This window comes from Eptatretus burgeri, chromosome 3 (assembly GCF_056783735.1).
Source record: "Eptatretus burgeri isolate ZD-2024b chromosome 3, Ebu_testis_v1, whole genome shotgun sequence".
NCBI lineage: Eukaryota > Metazoa > Chordata > Myxini > Myxiniformes > Myxinidae > Eptatretus > Eptatretus burgeri.
In genome coordinates, this window is record NC_140963.1 from 52,604,425 (window position 1) to 52,622,620 (window position 18,196).

General features: G+C 46.2%; 2 protein-coding genes across 10 annotated transcripts in view; one reads left to right on the forward strand and one right to left on the reverse strand.

Moving 5' to 3' along the window:
• LOC147029875 (inositol 1,4,5-triphosphate receptor associated 2-like) overlaps window positions 1-8,905 on the reverse strand; it is a 261,910-nt gene extending 253,005 nt beyond the window's left edge. For 3 of the 9 annotated variants that reach the window (XM_085873331.1, XM_085873338.1, XM_085873329.1), the window contains exon 1: window positions 8,494-8,745. The gene's annotated coding sequence lies outside the window, so the exon portion shown is untranslated. Of the gene's footprint in view, window positions 1-8,493; window positions 8,754-8,828 lie in introns of those variants that run through there. The other 6 variants (XM_085873335.1, XM_085873336.1, XM_085873334.1 and 3 more) reach the window with 5 other exon arrangements.
• Window positions 8,906-9,348: 443 nt separating this feature from the next.
• Window positions 9,349-18,196, forward strand: part of LOC147029877 (uncharacterized) — a 66,486-nt gene continuing 57,638 nt past the window's right edge. The window contains exons 1-3 of the mRNA XM_085873341.1: window positions 9,349-9,493; window positions 9,689-10,392; window positions 17,316-17,494. The gene's annotated coding sequence lies outside the window, so the exon portion shown is untranslated. The remainder of the gene's footprint in view (window positions 9,494-9,688; window positions 10,393-17,315; window positions 17,495-18,196) is intronic.

The following is an 18,196-nucleotide window of genomic DNA, read 5'->3' on the forward strand; positions in this document are numbered from 1 at the left end:
AGGGACTTTGGCCTTGGAGACCGACTCACTCCTGTGACCCAGCGGTTGATGAATCTGATTGGAGGTGAATCCCTCCCACCTCAAGTGTTTGAAAGCTGCTGTGGAAACAGCAAGGATTTTATCAGTTCTGCTTGTGACTACGGCTGCGCAGTTGATGGATTCGGAAATAAAAGCGATGAAAGCCAATTTCGATATGTTCAAATCCGCATCGGTTGTGCCCCTTTATGTCTGGCACTCAACGTCTTTAGTCTCAGTTCGTACTCCCACCGATATGGTGGGATATCACAAACCCTTCGGAATGGGTTTGTGAACACCCTCATTTGGTGTAGTTTTGGTCTTGGCAACTTTCGAGACTGCTTTGGCACAAGACAATTCATCTTGGATTTTAACCTGTTGAGTTTGGGTGGCTCTTTAAAAAGCCAGGTAATTCCATGAAGGCTGTATTGTTCCCTGCTGCAGTTGCCACAGAATGGCCGTTCGCTGAAACAAAGGCTACGTACTTTCATGATCACCATTACATCGACAACAGTGTAGTTTTCCCCCACAAGCAGGGGTGGTAATGGCCATACTTTTGGCATTTGTAGCATCTTAAGGGAGCGGGAATGTAAGTAAGCACGCACTGTGAAGGCCGAATATCCCCCAAAAAAAATTAGACGGGATAGAAGGGGAGTTGAAGGACAAAACAACCGATGAGGTTTCAACCTTAACCACATCCCTGACCGTAGTGAGACGTCAAGCATCAGCAACTGCACTGTCTGCGAAATGGCACTGAATTCCATCCATTTCGATGGACGGACCCACTCCCCATACATTACCCTGTAAGCCACTGACCGCGGCTCTCCTTCATGTACCGAGGGATTTGACAAAACACTTCGTTCTGCTGAGCGGTCAATATGCATTCAATTGATAGATCGTTAGATCTCAACCTTTTTGGCACTTGAAACAACGCAAAATTATTTGTTAATAAGTTCCGCCAACTTAATAGGATTATTAGGACCCAACGGTTTAGGGCCCCTCGGAGGCTCATCCTATCACCACAAATTTGACTTGGGGATATTCGGAAGAAGGAGGGGCCCGACACTTGGCTCCTGAGGGGGGGGGGTGTGGTTAGTCGCCTCATCAGAGGCCGCTTTCCGCCTTCTCCCTGTCCTCCGCGATCGATACATCGATTTAAACGGCTCTTATCATCCTCACTGGACAAACTCAGCATCCACCCCTGCTCCACCCCCATACTCGTTTGGATGACTAATAAACAAGGGATCACTGAAGGACAGACCAGACGGGATACAGGATTCCGGCCAAACCCTCATGGATATCCGATCGCAACGCCTCTGGTCCAGTGCTGAATTAACCATTAGGCAGACAAGGCATGTGCCCTTAGGGCCAGCCAAAAATTTGGGCTAAAAATTCTTTTCACATTAAATATTTGTCTTTTTTGTATTAACTATTTTGTTCTTGAATCAATTCATCTTTTAGTAGGGTCATTTACAGCAATTCCGTGACCGTGGAGAGCATAGGCTCGTTTCTCAGTGGATTTGTCTTCTATGAGGGTTAAATAAAAAATTTATCCCCCATGACCCTCGCAAAAATGCGGGCGAACTCCGTGAGAGGCCCAAATCCAAGATGGCCACTGTCGGCAATGTTGGAAATTATCTTTTCAATGGTTTGGCCTACAATGCTGCACAGGAAATGGATTTTAGGACTTTTTGGGTCAGGGAATTCATATTTGATGTTTTGACCTACTTTTGACAGTCAAATCCAAGATGACTGCTGATTTTCAGCTGGGAAAGGTCAATTTTTCAAAGTTGTCCTCGAGCCTTCATAATAGGCTCTAATGAAAGCTATTTTCATGCTGAGTTGAGGTATGGACAGTAGAACTATAAGTAAATGCACAGAGGTCATCTGAATGGTAAAAAAGGTAAACATTTGTGGTTGATGAGGAACGAACCATTGCTCTCCATTGTATTGATCCAACTGCTAGGGCAAGGATAAGTAATGACATCCACAGTTATGTGGGATGTAATTACTTATCCATGCCCTGGAAACCTCATTCTGGTACTCATGTTCACATATTTAAACTTTATTTTGTCTGTATTTTTTCAGGCTTACATGTGTGCTGCTCTATACGTCGATGGCATGAACTGAAGATCAAGGTTGAATGAATGCAACATGAAAGACATTTGAAATAGATAGTGTAGAGTTGAAGTATAGACTGGTGGTGGTATATAGATCACTTATAATAGTGCTTGTTTGTTACAGAAAGCAAAATGCCTTATGACTGTGTACGCCAATGTGGCAAGCCATGTAAATCCTGATACTATCGGCCAAGGTAAATGGGACAGTTTACAATTAAAAGCCAAAAACTGGGCAGGACATGACAAATTCGGTGGTTTACAACACCACTTCATGGAAAGATGGGCCAAGGAATCATTTCATGCATCAGACATGATATATATATATATATATATATATATATATATATATATATATATATATATATATATATATATATATATATATATATATATATATATATATATATATATATATATATATATATATATCAATCTCGTCTTCAGACAGGCTTGAAAAAGCCAGACAGCGCAAAAACAAAGAAACAGACATTGCTCAGTGTCCCAGTCGAACATCAACTTCTGAAATGCAAGCGAATAATGCTCTGTGTGATGATGAGACAGAGGAACAATTGCCACCCAAGCACCTGTGTTCATCTGTGTGTGGACCTCTCCATGACAAAACAAAATGTGTATGGTGCATGAAGGGTGTGGATGCAAAGCACCCAAACAGAGCATGGGGTAAGCTGTTCAGACTCAACACACATTCAGCATGGCGCTTGTTCAAGCACCACACAGTCCTCATAGAAGATATGCAGCTGAGGGATCGCCTCACACAGCTTGTTGAATCAACATCAGCACTGTCAGATCCTTTCGCAAATGATATCATGTACCACAATGCTTGTTGGCTGAAGCATGTCAACAACACAAAATTAAAGCCAAATGATGCAATGAATCTACAGAATGTGTGTCTCTCAGAGGCAAGGAGTTTGTACTTTAGACATGTGGATTCTGTCCTCTTCACTGAGCATGAGATCCGTTCACTGCAGTCCCTCTTAGCAGACTACAAACATCATCGGTGACTATGGCTATGCAGTGGGCAATGTCAAATCATCATATCTCAAGGACCTACTTATTAATGAGTATCAAGAGACAATTGGATTCAAAGAGCAAAGTGAGATGAACAAGAGCGAGTGGGTCTATGATGTTGGGGGAGGAGGTGACAACATTGAGGATGCCATGTCCTCCCTTGGCATCAATGATAAGCAGCTCCTCCAGAACCTGTCACCACGGCTGTCTAAGAAGATCAAAGACATATCTACTGTCCCATGGCCACCTGACATTGATCATCTCGAAGAAGGCGAAGAAGTGTGCGAGTTTCTGTTGAAGCTGTTGACTTGGCTGAAACAGCCTAAGAGAAAAACTGCCGATCTAAGCCCGAGGTCAGGTTATTCATGTCAGGTCAGGTGAGATCTGTGACCTGCTACAGGTACCATGTAAACCTGTACTAACCTGTTCCATGGTCGGGTTGTCGGCGATTAAACCGTCTCCCCCACCAGGTTTTCTGGTGAGGAGGGTGTTTGGATATGGACACCCAGCAGGATTAAAAACAAAACCTGTCAAAGCGCGGAGGAGCTCCTTGGGAGCCAACGGCCATCCATATCTAGTGCCCAACTGTGTCTGTGGACGTCCTCCTGCAGTTGGGTTACTTTTTTATTAGGAGGTTGGTGGCAGGATTTGCACTCCGGCCACCGTAAAACCCTTCATTCCGCAAAACACAAAAAAAAAAAATCTGAAAACCCACTCCGTGGGAGTACCTCCTGTGCAGCTTCCCTTCGCAGGGCAGCTCACCGGATGACGGGATTGGGGCAAAGCCTTCGGGACCTCCAATCTTTGATGATAGGAGGGAAACCACGGGGTAACATCCCTGGGTCAGATTGTGGGAGAGTGTGTCGGAGTGGTGCTGAGGTGTCGTCAACCAGAAGGCGGTCTCCTTGGGTTAACCTGAGGCGGTCCCTTCGGGTGGGTGCCTGGAATGTCCCATCCCTAAGAGAGGATGATCACCTGTCTCTGTTATCATCTGAGCTCAAGTGTTTTGACATCGGGATTGCAGCTCTCCGAGATTCGGAGACCGGATTGCGGCGAGATAATGGTGGGTGGTTACACCTACTATTGGTCTGGTCGCTCTGATGGTTACCATACCCAAGGAGTTGCTGCAGTTGTTTCCAATAAGCTGACCCAATGATAATTGAGGTAACACCGGTCAACGAGCATATTATGAGATTAAGGATTCGTCACTCCTTAGGTGTCATTTCCCTGGTCTCTGTTTATGCTCCGACTGAGGCGAGTGATCTCACCGTGAAGGATGCATTCTACGCCACGCTCGAGTCTGTGGTTTATCAGTGCCTCAGACGAGATACACTTCTAGTCTTGGGGGATTTCAATGCATCGACTGGAACTGATAGGGATGGTTATGAGGTGTGTGTTGGTCCCCATGGGTCAGGAACTATGAACCAGAATAGCACTAAGTTCCTTGACTTTGCAAGAAGTCATGGACTTAGGGTGGCTGGTTCATGGTTTCAGCACCCACAAGCTCATCGCTGGACTTGGTATTCCAACGCTGGCAGTGTGGCAAAGGAGATTGACCATATCCTCATTGACGGTCGTTGGAGGATGATCCAGAACTGCAGTGTCTACCGGAGTGCTCAGTTCCTCAATACTGACCACAGGCTTGTTGTAGCAACTCTAAAGCTGCACCTTAAATCCTGGAGAATGGTACCATCCCAGCCTAGGCTGGATGTTGGCAAGCTCAGGGATGAGAGAGTAGCTGAGGAGTTTGCGAACAGGCTGAGTGGACACTTGGGGGGTCTGGGTGCTTTGGGGGGTCCTGAAGAGTTGTGGAGTACCTTCAAGACCACCGTCCTTGATGTTGCCGGTGGATGTCTTGGAACTCACCGCAGGGCAAAGAAGAATTTTGTCTGTCAAGGGACACTGGATACCATTGACCAGAGTCGCAGGGCCAGGCTGAATAGCAGAGCTGAGCTGTTCAGGGAGCTGAGGCGTAAAACTGTACGTGCACTGAGGGTGGACAAGTAGGCCTATGTGCGAAGAATCTGTGAGGGGGTAGAGCATCACCTGTGGACAGGTGATTCTCGTCCCGCTTACAGGGGAATTCGCGCATTGCGTTCATCCAAGCCCATCCCTCGGAGCACTGCAGTTAGAGCAGAGAGTGGTAGGCTCTTGACAGAGGAGTCTGAAGTGAAGGCCCTCTGGGCCGGTTACTTTGAGCGGTTGTACCAGGCTGATCCCCCAGCTGTCGAGTTGGACGCCAACGGTGTTACAATCCCTGTTGCTGACCCTCGAATCAACTGTGGTCCACCTTCGCTTGTGGAAACACGGGCTGCGGTGAACCAGTTAAAATGGGGCAAAGCTCCAGGGATCTGTGGCATCCATGTTGAACTTCTCAAGGTTGGTGGAAATGCTGCACTCGTGTCGTTGCATGCAGTTTTGTGCTCTGCCTGGAACACAGGCATCAACCCAACTGAGTGGAAGAGGGGCCTTGTTGTTCCTCTCTGGAAAGGGAAGGGTGATCGCCAAGACTGCAACAACTACCGAGGGGTGACGCTGCTCTCAGTGCCGGGCAAGGTCTTTGCTCGGATAATTCTTGATAGGGTTCGCCACCATCTGCTTGAGCACCAGCGTCCAGAGCAGTCAGGCTTGACACCAAAGAGGTCAACGATTGACCGTATCCTTGCTCTTCGTGTCCTCACCGAACGCAGACGAGAGTTTCGGCAGGGGCTGCTTGCAGCCTATGTTGATCTCTGTGAAGCGTTCGATTCAGTGAATCGGGATGTCCTCTGGAGGATTCTTGGTCTTCGTGGGGTGCCACCAAAACTGATCGATCTGATGTCTGAACTCTACTCTGGTACTGAGTGCTGTGAAGTGTGGTGGTACCATCTCTGACTTATTTCCAGTTGTTACTGGAGTTCATCAGGGTGTGGACTGGCCCCCACACTTTTCAGCACTTGTCTGGACTGGATTTTAGGGAGGATGTCGGAGAGATCAAGCTGCGGTGCATCGTTTGGGAATGTCAAGATCTCGGACCTTAATTTTGCAGATGATGCAGTCATCTTTGTGGAGAATTTAGATATCCTTTTGGGGGCCCTCGAGGTGCTGAATGAGGAGTCGGAGCCGGTGGGATTACGGGTTTCTTGGGTCAAAACTAAGATCCAGGCTTTCGGTGACATCTTGGATGCTGCTGTCCTGTCTGTGTCTGTTTGTGGTGAGGATGTTGAGGTCGTGGAGAGATTCACTTACCTTGGCAGTGATATTCATGTCTCTGCTGGCTGTGAGTCAGAGGTCAGAGGTCAATAAACGTCTGGGTCGGGCCTGGGGAGTCATGGATTCACTGGATCATGGGGTGTGGCGCTGCCGGTACCTGTGCGGGAGGACAAAAGTCCGAGTCTTCAGGTCCTTGGTACTTCCAGTCTTGCTCTATGGATGCGAGACTTGGACTCTGACCAAGGATCTGAGACGGAGACTTAATTCCTTTGGTACCAGGTCTCTTCGGAGAATCCTTAGCTATCGCTGGTCGGATTTTGTGTCCAACGAGCGGTTGCTGAGAGATACTCGGATGAGATTTGTTACCTGCATCTTCCATGAGCGTCAGTTGCGGCTGTATGGACATGTGGCTCGTTTTCCTGATGCTGATCCTGCTCACCAGATTCTCTCAGCGAGGGAGTCTCATGAGTGGAGGAGGCCAGTGGGCCGACCACGTGCCTCGTGGTTGCAGCAGGTTGACCATCATCTCAAGGAGATGGGGATGGGCCTGGCATCTGCCTGGGGGATGGCCAGACGGAGGCACCTGGAGTACCGGCGGAAAGTGGATGCAGCGACGCGCTGTTCTGGCACATGCTCCCATACCTGACCTGACCTAAGCCCTACGACACTGAGCCTGGCCTCCATGATCACCTACCACATCACTGGACATCGCACAGCCACTGTTATCAACCTGGGAATAAATGTCCACGGAATGACTAGAAATAAAGATCTGGTTGAAACATTGCACAAGAGTGGTATCTGCATCAGCTATGCAGACACGCTGCTCAATGACCACTGGGCTCTGATGGATGTTGAGGCATCAGCATCCGTCCCCCATTGACCATTGCTGGGAAATTCTGAATGGGAAGTGCCGACCAGTGCACTACACCCTCCCCCCTTTACCCCAGCAGGTCATACCTTGTGACTGTTCAGATGAGAATAGTGATGAGAGTACTGGTAATGATGCGAGGAGTGAGGCCGGAGAATCCACAGATTCGGATGAAGACTAGCGGTCCATTAGTTACATTGGAAAGTTGTAAATTCAGGTTAAAGACATTGTACTTCCCTAAAATAGGGTGATATTGATGTACAAATGCATGCCAATGTATTAGAATATACACATTTCATTGGTCCACCTCCAGTAATTCCATGACCATGGAGAGTAAAGGTTTGTTCCTCATCAACCACAAATGTTTACCTTTTTGACAATCAAGATGACCTCTGTGCATTTACTTGTAGTTCTGCTGTCCATACCTCAACTCAACATGAAAAGAGCTTTCATTAGAGCCGATTATGAAGGCTCGAGGACAACATTGAAAAATTGACCTTTCCCAGCTGAAAAATCAGCAGCCATGTTGGATTTGAAGGTCAAAAGTAGCTCAAATCATCAAACCAACATCAAAGATGAATTCCTTGACCCAAAAAGTCCCAGAATCCATATACTGTGTGGAGCATTGTAGGCCAAACCATTGGAAAGATAATTTCCAACATGGCCGACAGCGGCCATCTTGGATTTGGTGCTCTCACGGAGTAAGCCCGCATTTTTGCGAAGGGCATGGGGGATAAATTTTTTATTTAACCCTCATAGAAGACAAATCCACTGAGAAACGAACCTCTGCTCTCCACGGTCACGGAATTGCCCTAAATGACCCTACTATTTTGTCTGGGGTCCATTTCCATGAGCCCGAGATCTAATTTAAAATTTTCAGGCCATTCTCTAAAATTTCAAAATGTGCCTTAGGGCCAGCCGGGGCTTAATCCGGCACTGCTCCGGTCCTTTCGACAACCAGCCTAAAGTTCGCCAGCCAATGTCCCCGAATTTCGCGACATTTGCGTACGTATTAGATAGAGTAACCGAATACATTAATCAAAGGGAGGCGGAACAACAAAACCCTTCAACCTTCAACCCCCCCCCCCCTCACCACCACGTGCACGAGCTTATATCCTCTTACCGACCGCCTCGCCCCGTCTCCTGGAATCAAAGCCTATCCCTTTTAAAATACTGAGCATCACATCAAGTAAAATAAAGGATAAAAAAAATAAAGAAAACATTATTAAAGTCCTTGAAAAACGTGTTTGGAAAGCGCAGAAATTCACACACCGTTTCTACCAGAGAATGAGAACACCAAATCCCGCTCGATTCGCTCACCGGGCCGAAGAAGAGGGCGAAGGGGTGGGGGCTGTGTGTTGAGGACGAAGGGGTGGGGGCTGTGTGTGAATGGTGAGTGAAACCGGAAGTGAACGGACGTCGACTTCCGCCCACCAAAATGAGGGAACGCAAACCAGAGCAAATCCCGCCCAAATGGCCTGTGTTTTCCACACGGCGCGTTCCTCGCAATTCTAAAAACTAAGGGACGGTGCAGGTTTCAGCAAAAGTACTAAACCCTGAATGGAAATAGATATGAACATATCACCATAAAATAAAAAAAAATTCACCTCACAAAGTGGAAAACGAATAAAACACGAGAGAGTGCATCGGCAGATAATGACGCCATTAATTCAATAAAAGTCCCATGACGAATAATCACCTGTATGTTATACACCGCTCAAGTACTTTGTGGGAAGAGGTTGGGGGGGGGTGGTGGAGATTGTTAATACATATCAGATTGTACATGAATATTTTAAGACGTGAAATTATTACTGTAACTGAAATGAGATATATTTTCCTCATTTTCATGCATCGAGTTTAGTGCATTTTTTTTTTTTAATCTAGATAAATACATTCTAGTTTTCACGATTGATTGTTCATTGAAATCTTTTTTTTTTGTGAAAATCCGAATAATCTCGCGATAACCAAAAAAAAATCGACTTTTGCCCAAAATTCGTAAGAGTCTCGCGATATCCTGAAATCGACGACTTTCTCCAAAAGAATGGCGTGTTTTGGGGGGAGGAAGAAGAAGAAGAAGAAGAAGAAGAAGAAGAGGAAGAAGAGGAAGAGAAGAAGAAGAAGATGAGGCAAAATAAGATGAAGAAGAGGAAGATTTAAAAAAATGAAGAAGAAGAAAACCCTTGGGTAAAAATGGAGGTACTCGCTTTCTGAGCGTGGGAGGTCGATGGTTCTAACCCCGGTTGGGGCTTTCCAGTGTGAAAGACTAAAAATGGTACGTGTTGCTTCCTTGCTTGACGCTCAGTATTTTAAAATGATGAGTATGAACAAACAACTGCAGGCTGTGATTGGCTGAAGGCTAATGGCCTCCTGTGTTGAAGTTCCTTGGACGTGAACTCGTGTTATTTGCTTTTTAACTTGCCCCGAGTGGACGATTGACAATCCTGAGGACTTTGCCTCTCACCTTCAGATTTTCTACTACCTTTGGAGAGAGGTGGGAAGCAGGAGTACCAGCCCATAGTGGAGAGCCGTACTGCTACTCCATGGAGTTTTTCTCCCAAAGTCAAGTTCACCGTGATGAGCTTGCTGCAGCTCAGGAATGCCTGAACTCGATGAAGAATATCCAGATTGTTGGCATGGTGACATGGTGACATTGTTGGCATGGCATGGTGACACTGCCTTTTGCTGACATGGTGACATTGTTGGCATGGCATGGTGACACTGCCTTTTGCTGGCATGGTGACATGGTGACATTGTTGGCATGGCATGGTGACACTGCCTTTTGCTGGCATGGTGACATGATCTTCCCGTTCAAAGCTATGGTCCTCAGTATGTGAGGCTAACAACTTGCAAGTACCGCTCACTGTCTACCGATTCTTGTGGAGAGACAATGTGAGAGCATACGTGGCTTATCTACGTTGAGCGTCATGTTTCAAGTGGCTGACCAGCGGCTTGGTTTGCTCGACTCTGACAGAAGGGATTCAGTTGCAGCCAGTCTTTTAACAAGTGTGATATTGTTGTGGTGCCGGGGTCAGTGGCGAGGACGACCGCCAGACGGAGCAATAGGGCCGTCTCCCACCGACCACCCGGAATTAAAAGGTCGTCACCACGGATAACTCCAGAGTCGACGGGTCACTTAAAGGACCGTGGTCGCCAATATTTCGACGGCGTGAGGTAGGGTCCACTTGTCTATTCTAATTTACCTAAGTACTCACACCGCCTAGCTACTGGGGAAAACACACCCTCTGCCGACTCTGTCCGAACCGAGTCGCATGTATCGACTCGGATCCGGCGTAACCGAGCGGGAGTTACCAGAGCCGCACCGGTCCCAATGACAACTTACGGCCCAAAAGGCCTCACTATTTCTCAAGCCCGCACCGTGCTTGGTCAATGGTAGAAACGACAGGCAACGAACTGGAACATTTAACGGGTTTATTTATAATAGGGAGGGAGACAAAGAGCAGAGTTATCCGAATAAAAGAAATGCAATTTACAATGAACGCAGGCACTTAACAGTCTCTACTTGCAAGACTGGCACACACACACACACACACACACACACACACACACACACACACACACACACACACACACACACACACACACACACACACACACACACACACACACACACACACACACGAAAGAAATGGGGCTGGTTGGCCTTTATTTGACCCTTCAGCTTGGAAGGGAAGGCGAGCTGAGGGTAAGAGTTCGGTCGGGCACCTTTCCGCCTCGTGCGGTCTGGTCGAGACGAGCTGGTTCAGGGGGGGGGGGGGACTCGAACCCACACCTTCGTCGCCGCACCAAGCACCAGGGACCGAGACTGACGCAATGGATGCCAGCCAGCACGAGAACGGACCAGACGAGACGAGCACTTGCGGGCATGATGAGAACGCCAGCAGGCAAGACGAGGGCAAACAAGGCGACGAGGCTTCTTCCTTGGCTATATCGCCCACTCCTGGATGGGTCGCCACTCCTATTATTCATTCCTCACGTGAGGTGGGAGGGGTCTTTGTAATCTTTGCATCTTTCTGCATAATCCTGAGGTAATCTTTGCCTTGATTGGACAGGGTTTCGTGGGGTGATGTGCTGGCCATCCGTGGTTGGACAAGGGGGAACCCCCTCCTTTCCTGGGCAGAGTCGGAGCTCTGAGGTGAGGCAACCTCCGCTCACGTCCGTGGTCGAACACACGTGGGCAATGGCGTCGATGGTGCGAAGTAGATGATTCAAATGAGATTTGTTTCCTGCATAATCCATGAGCGTCAGCTGCGGCTGTATGGACATGTGGCTCGTTTTCCTGATGCTGATCCTGCTCACCAAATTCTCTCAGTGAGGGAGCCTTGTGAGTGGAGGAAGCCAATGGGCCGAACACGTGCCTCGTGGTTGTAGCAGGTTAATTAGCATCTCGAGGAGACTTGATGGGCCAGGCATCTGCCTGGGGGATGGCCAGATGGAGGCTCCTGGAGTACCAGTGGAAAGTGGACGCCGCGATGTGCTGCTCTGGCGCATGCTCCCTCCCTAACCTCAGCTGACCACTTTATATTTTGCTCCTCAATGACACAGCACATCACCGCCACCACTAATAACAAAAACAAGGACAGTATATTAAAGGTAATGTACTTTGAATATTTACATTATCATAGCTGGAGGAAATGCAACCAAATCAAAAAACGTATATCCCTATTTGATGCCATGGCAGTTATTCCGGTGCTAAGCTAAACGTCACAATTCAGAGCATCATTTCTTAAAATATATTCATTGGAATACACACAATCCTGGTTCAGTTTATTCCAGCATTACAGTTGCCACCGCAGTGGCACAGAACAGTGCATGTCAGTCCTTCTTCGCAGCATTGACACTTCTGGGAACATTGTTGTGGATTTAGTTTTGGTGTTAAAGAGAATAAGTTGCGATGTGGTCAAGCAGCCTTTAGGCTCCGATTCTCGCCAGCAATTATGTGTCCTCTCGCTCGGTTGCTGTCATCCTCAGATATTTTTCAAGCTTCATGGTGGCATAAAGGTGTAGTTTCCCAGGTGACTCCATCCAGAATATATCGGAATCAACACTGGGAGAAGCCTGTTGTTGGCTTAATGGTTAAAGTGGCTGCCTTAAAATATTTTAGGTCCTGAGTTCAAGGCCCTGTTGTGCCATTAATTATTAATTAACACCAGGTATGTTGACTCAGACTGTCATCCTTTTGAGATTGGCAAAATGAGCACGAGCTCTGGGAAATAAGCCATTTCAGTATCCTGCATTGGAGTGGTGACTTGTCCCAGATTGTGCCCTCCAGCCAGAGAAACTGCTTTGACAGCCCTACATACCTGATGACATGAGGAAAATCATCCATTCATAATCAGATTAAGTAAGCTCAAAAACCTATATTTAATGTTAATTTTACCTTCCCACACCTTGTTGAACTCAAGATATAATGGAATGTGATCATCAGTGTCAGCCGTCTTTAAATGTTGATGTTTTGCTTGACTACTAGAAAAAAAAACATGAAAGAAGGCTCCCAGGCTAAAATCAATTACTCATCAAGGAGGAGCTTTTGGCAAAATTTGGTGCTTTATCTGCTCTGAACAATGATAATTTCACCGTCACCTGAGTGATCGCATGAAATCACAAAGAAATTTGATGGCCTGGCCTACATCAACACCAGATTAAAATAAATCCGTTGAAGCGAACAATTTAATTTCATTTGGAGGACATTGAGGGGAAGGGGGGGAGTGGGGATGAGAAAAGTGGAGCAGGCTCAGGGATATCATCAGGAAGTTAAAATAAAAATAGGACCACGAGACCTGTAGCTTATCTGGACCCTGGCCTAATGTTGTAACCCACATTTGGTAGCATTCTGACTGGTGGGTCTGGAGAAGATTTTTTTTGAAAGAATTTATGTATTTTCTCAAGATTTCTCACGTGATCGGTATGGCCTCCGCAATTTAACATCTGTACCCTGTCCTAATGTTGTAACCCAAATTTAGTGGCATTCTTACTGGTGGTCTGGAGAAGATTTTTTTTAATAAGAATTTCCTAAGTCTGCCATTTTGACCTATTTAAAATCATGTAACAGGAATGAGCATTGCAATCCCCATTACCAGTCATGAGCGGAACCTTGCTGCCAAATTTCAGCTGGATCGGCTGTTTGTTTGCTGCTGTTTGGCCGGAGAAGTCGAAATAGGAGACAGACGAACGGTGCAAGATGATAATATGTTATCTGGAATTCCAATTCCAGATAAGCTAAATATCAGGGAAAATAATTACTTGTTCATTTTTTGTCGTGTTTGAGCTCACTTGGACTTGAGTCATGTGAGCTTATGCGATTGAGCAGTGTCCGGAGGTGAGTGAGTGAGTGAGTCAGTCAGTCAGTCCGTAAAGTCTTTAGTCATTATTGCTTGAACCGAATGCACAATTTTGATGAAACTTGGCCACAAGCTTCATATCTGATGCCTAACAAAGGTACATTGACCGTATCAAAATCTGCATTCATTAACTGGGTCTATTGGGGCGTTTTTGACCCCCCCCCCCAAAAAAAACCAACAACAAACAAACAGGTATTTGCTCTCTTCTCTGAAACTACACATACAATTTTGATGAAACTTGACAACAACATTCACCACTTATGATGTTCCAAAGAGTATCGACCACTTCAAAATCTGCACTCATTAAAGGGGTCTATGGGGTGGGGGTGGGGGGGAGGCTTGACCCTCCAAAATAGATATTTGATCTCTTCTCCAAAACTACACACACAATTTTGATGAAACTTGACCACAACCTTCATCACCCATGATGTACCAAAGCTTGTTCATGGCATGAAAAAAATTGAACCACTGGACTTGTAGCTTCTCTGGGCCCTGGCCTACTCTAACCCAAATTTGGTATCATTCTGACTGGTGGGTCTGGAGAAAAGGTTTTTGAAGGAATTTACATGGTTTTCCCGCATATTTACTAAGTCCAGCGTTTTGACACACTTCTGGTCATGTGATCGGCGTGACCTCCACAATTTAACATCACAACCCTGTCCTAATGTTGTGACCCAAATTCGGTAGCATTCTGACTGGTGGGTCTGGAGAAGAGGTTTTCGAAGGAATTAATGTGAATTTCCCAAAAGTTGACTAAGTCGGCCATTTTGACACACTTCCAGTCACATGATCGGCATGACCTCTGCAATATAATTAACATCCCTACCCTAGCCGAATGTTGTAACCCAAATTTGGTCGCATTCTGACTGGTGGGTCTGGAGAAAAGTTTTTTGAAGGAATTAATGCGAATTTCCCAAAAGTTGACTAAGTCGGCCATTTTGACACACTTCCAGTCACATGATCGGCATGACTTCTGCAATATAATTAACATCCCTACCCTAGCCTAATGTTGTAACCCAAATTTGGTCGCATTCTGACTGGTGGGTCTGGAGAAGATTTTGGAAGGAATTTGCTGGACATTCATTTTGACACACTTCCGGTCATGTCATCGGCATGGCCTCCACAATTTACCATTCTTTCCTGTCCTAATATTAGGACCCAAATTGGTAGCATTCTGACTGGTGGGTGTGCAAAAGAAGATTTGTGAAGAAATGTACTAAGTCGGCCATTTTGACCAACTTAAAGTCATGTGACCGGAACAAACTTTGCAATTTCTGCTACCAGTCAGGAGAGGAACGTTGCTGTCAAATTTCAGCTGGATCGGCTGAGCGCTTTGGCTGGAGAAGTCGAAATAGGAGTCGGACAGATGATGCGCGATGACAATACCTTATCAGGAATTTAAATTTCAGATACGTAAAAAGATCAGGGTCAAAAGGGGTATGCAGGGTTTTTTTAGTGACAGTTGCTCTCGATCCAAGTGAGTTTCAGGATGTGCGGTCCTATTTTGGGGAGGGGGGGGACAGGGAGGAATTGTGGGCGAAGGCAGTTTTCGGGTAAAGAATGTACAACATCGATCATGCACAATCCCTTGACGAGACCGTTGCACAGACATCACAATCAGCATAGATGTACAGAATCACCCATCCACAATCAATTTATCAACCAGTCCTGCCGATATCCCTGTTCCCCCTATCTCCAATGCTTCCAGGTACCTATCTAATTCAAATTCAAACTTATCAACTCTTTCAGATGTCACTACCTTTCCAGGGAGACCATTCCATGCATTAACTATTCTCTGAGTGAAAGAGCCTTATCTTAATGGCATCTTAACTCTCCTTTTCTTCACTCTTTACCACTGCCTGCATTCACACACTTCACCATCACCACTGTCTGCGCTCATTACACCCTCACCACTACCTGCACTCACTACACCCTTACCACTGCCTGCACTCACTACACCCTTACCACTACCTGCACTCACTACACCCTTACCACTACCTGCACTCACTACACCCTTACCACTGCCTGCACTCACTACACCCTTACCACTGCCTGCACTCACTACACCCTTACCACTGTCTGCACTCATTACACCCTCACCACTACCTGCACTCACTACACCCTTACCACTGCCTGCACTCACTACACCCTTACCACTGCCTGCACTCACTACACCCTTACCACTGCCTGCACTCACTACACCCTTACCACTGCCTGCACTCACTACACCCTTACCACTGCCTGCACTCACTACACCCTTACCACTGCCTGCACTCACTACACCCTTACCACTGTCTGCACTCATTACACCCTCACCACTACCTGCACTCACTACACCCTTACCACTGCCTGCACTCACTACACCCTTACCACTGCCTGTACTCACTACACCCTTACCACTGCTTGCACTCACTACACCCTTACCACTGCCTGCACTCACTACACCCTTACCACTGCTTGCACTTGCTACACCCTTACCACTGCCTGCACTCACTACACCCTTACCACTGCCTGCACTCACTACACCCTTACCACTGCTTGCACTTGCTACACCCTCACCACCACCAATCTCCTCTACAGACTCGCTTCACAAACATAATTAACTTTTGTCTACAAATTCTGATAATAGAGGAATTTAAGTTGGGATTAGGCTGTTTTCATTTATACTTTGCATTCTACCACTTGTCTTGTAGGGCTGATGGGTCTTTAAGTGAAAGGAATAGGAATGAGTATATCAGTAGGTGGGTTGTAGTAAGGGAAACACCCCAAAAGGCATGAGTGGTTGAGAAATGTGCTCAGGAGAGATGAGGAGGGATGTGTTCAGGAGGGGAGGAGGGGGAACATGCTCAGGATGTAGCGATTGGGTGGGAGGGTGGCAGGGCTCTGACAGGTCTTTCTTATCGATGGAGTTGGCAGGAGAAGGTTCCACCAACATTGAGGTAGAAGGAGGGGTGGAGAGGGCATGGGAGAGGTGGGGGTACAGAGAGAGGATGTTCATGATAAGTGTAAAGAGGAAAAAACATGTGAAATAATTTGAGCCATTAAAGTATGGTATTTCTAGTGTCTACCACTTATAGCAAAGGATGACATCATCTTTCCACTTATTGTTGCCAATATATAATGTTTTCAGGTTACTACTTGATTGTCTACAAATTACAAATCAATGTTGATGCCCAATCCACTGGTCATTTGTGTATTATTCCCATGGGCATTTTTTTCATTTCGGTTTATTTAGAGTTATTCCCATGGGCATGACTGCAGAGTTATAGAAGTGGGTGCTCATGGTCTTAGGGAGTTTTTTTTTTAAGCAGGTTCAAACCCCTGGATAATAATAATTCAGTGGTATTTGTATTTCTGATTTTTGACTGTTGTCGGTGTAAGTGTATAAGAGGTTATGGTGGGGGAGCTGACCCACATGACACCTGCCAATGCCCTTTCTCATGAAGAGTCAGATTAATCCAAGAAACGCTTGGACTATTTTCCTCAAAATTTCATGTTAAATAAAATCCTCGAGGTGTGATGCTTAAAAAAAAAAGTCACAATGCTACATAAATGGATAGGCCTAGCCCAAGTCCAACAACAATCCTGAGCACATGGTTAAAATGCGGTGAGATTCCATCAATACAAATGCTTTTGAATGCAAATAGAAAAACTTCAAATGTATTTGAGACTTTCAACTCCAAATCAAGGTCATTGACATCTTCATGCGATCCCTGATCCTTCTGTCGTGGCAAGGGTGTGGAACTACTGTCGGAGGGAAAACAAGTCTGACGGGCTCATCCACGTCACACACCGCCAAACGTCACACCCACTATGGTGCATCGGTGCTTCGGATGATATCTAATATACGTGTGTGATGGCTTGTGAATTTGGTTATCTCTGATTTCACTGACACCCACTTCGCTTGCTGAAAGGTAGGTTCATCGTTATTTACCTTTCTCTTTTTGCAATGAGGGCATCTGTGCAATATTAAGCGACATTGTTCTATCCTTTCATTAGTACTGAACCATACCGAGAGTTTCCCGGGGATTCGGCATGGGGGGTCACGATTGAAAGTGTCCGTCATGGCACCGGTGAATGTGGGGAATGATATCCCCGCCAGTGTCGTGGATACTCGTGCGGTTTCCTTGCAAGACAGAAGTTTTAAAGCCTATTTTATTTACTCTACTTTTATTTTCATGAACCTGATACAATGGACATGTCTGTTCCACCTCGACACATGTTGTATTGACAAGTTTACCTGTAAGTTTCATGTTGGGGGGGGGTGGTGGTGTGGGAAGTGGGATCATCGATTTATTACATACGTAAGTATCATATGCTCTGCCGTTCCTCCCACCCCTCCTCCTATTGTTAGTTCCGTACATCGCATGATACTTCCCTCCCTTTTCATCTTGTCTCCTCCCAAACCTCTTTCCTTTTTTCCATACTCCTTTCCACATACCCATGATGTCATTTCTCCTAGTATCCTACCTTCTCTTCCTTTTTTAACTTCTTTTTTTCTTTCTTTCAATTTACCCCCTCCTTACCCCACACATACATAATAGATCACTGTCTGTAATCAGGAGTGTTGTTGATGTACGAGTATGTTATTTTTTTTCAGTGCTAGATTTTAGTAA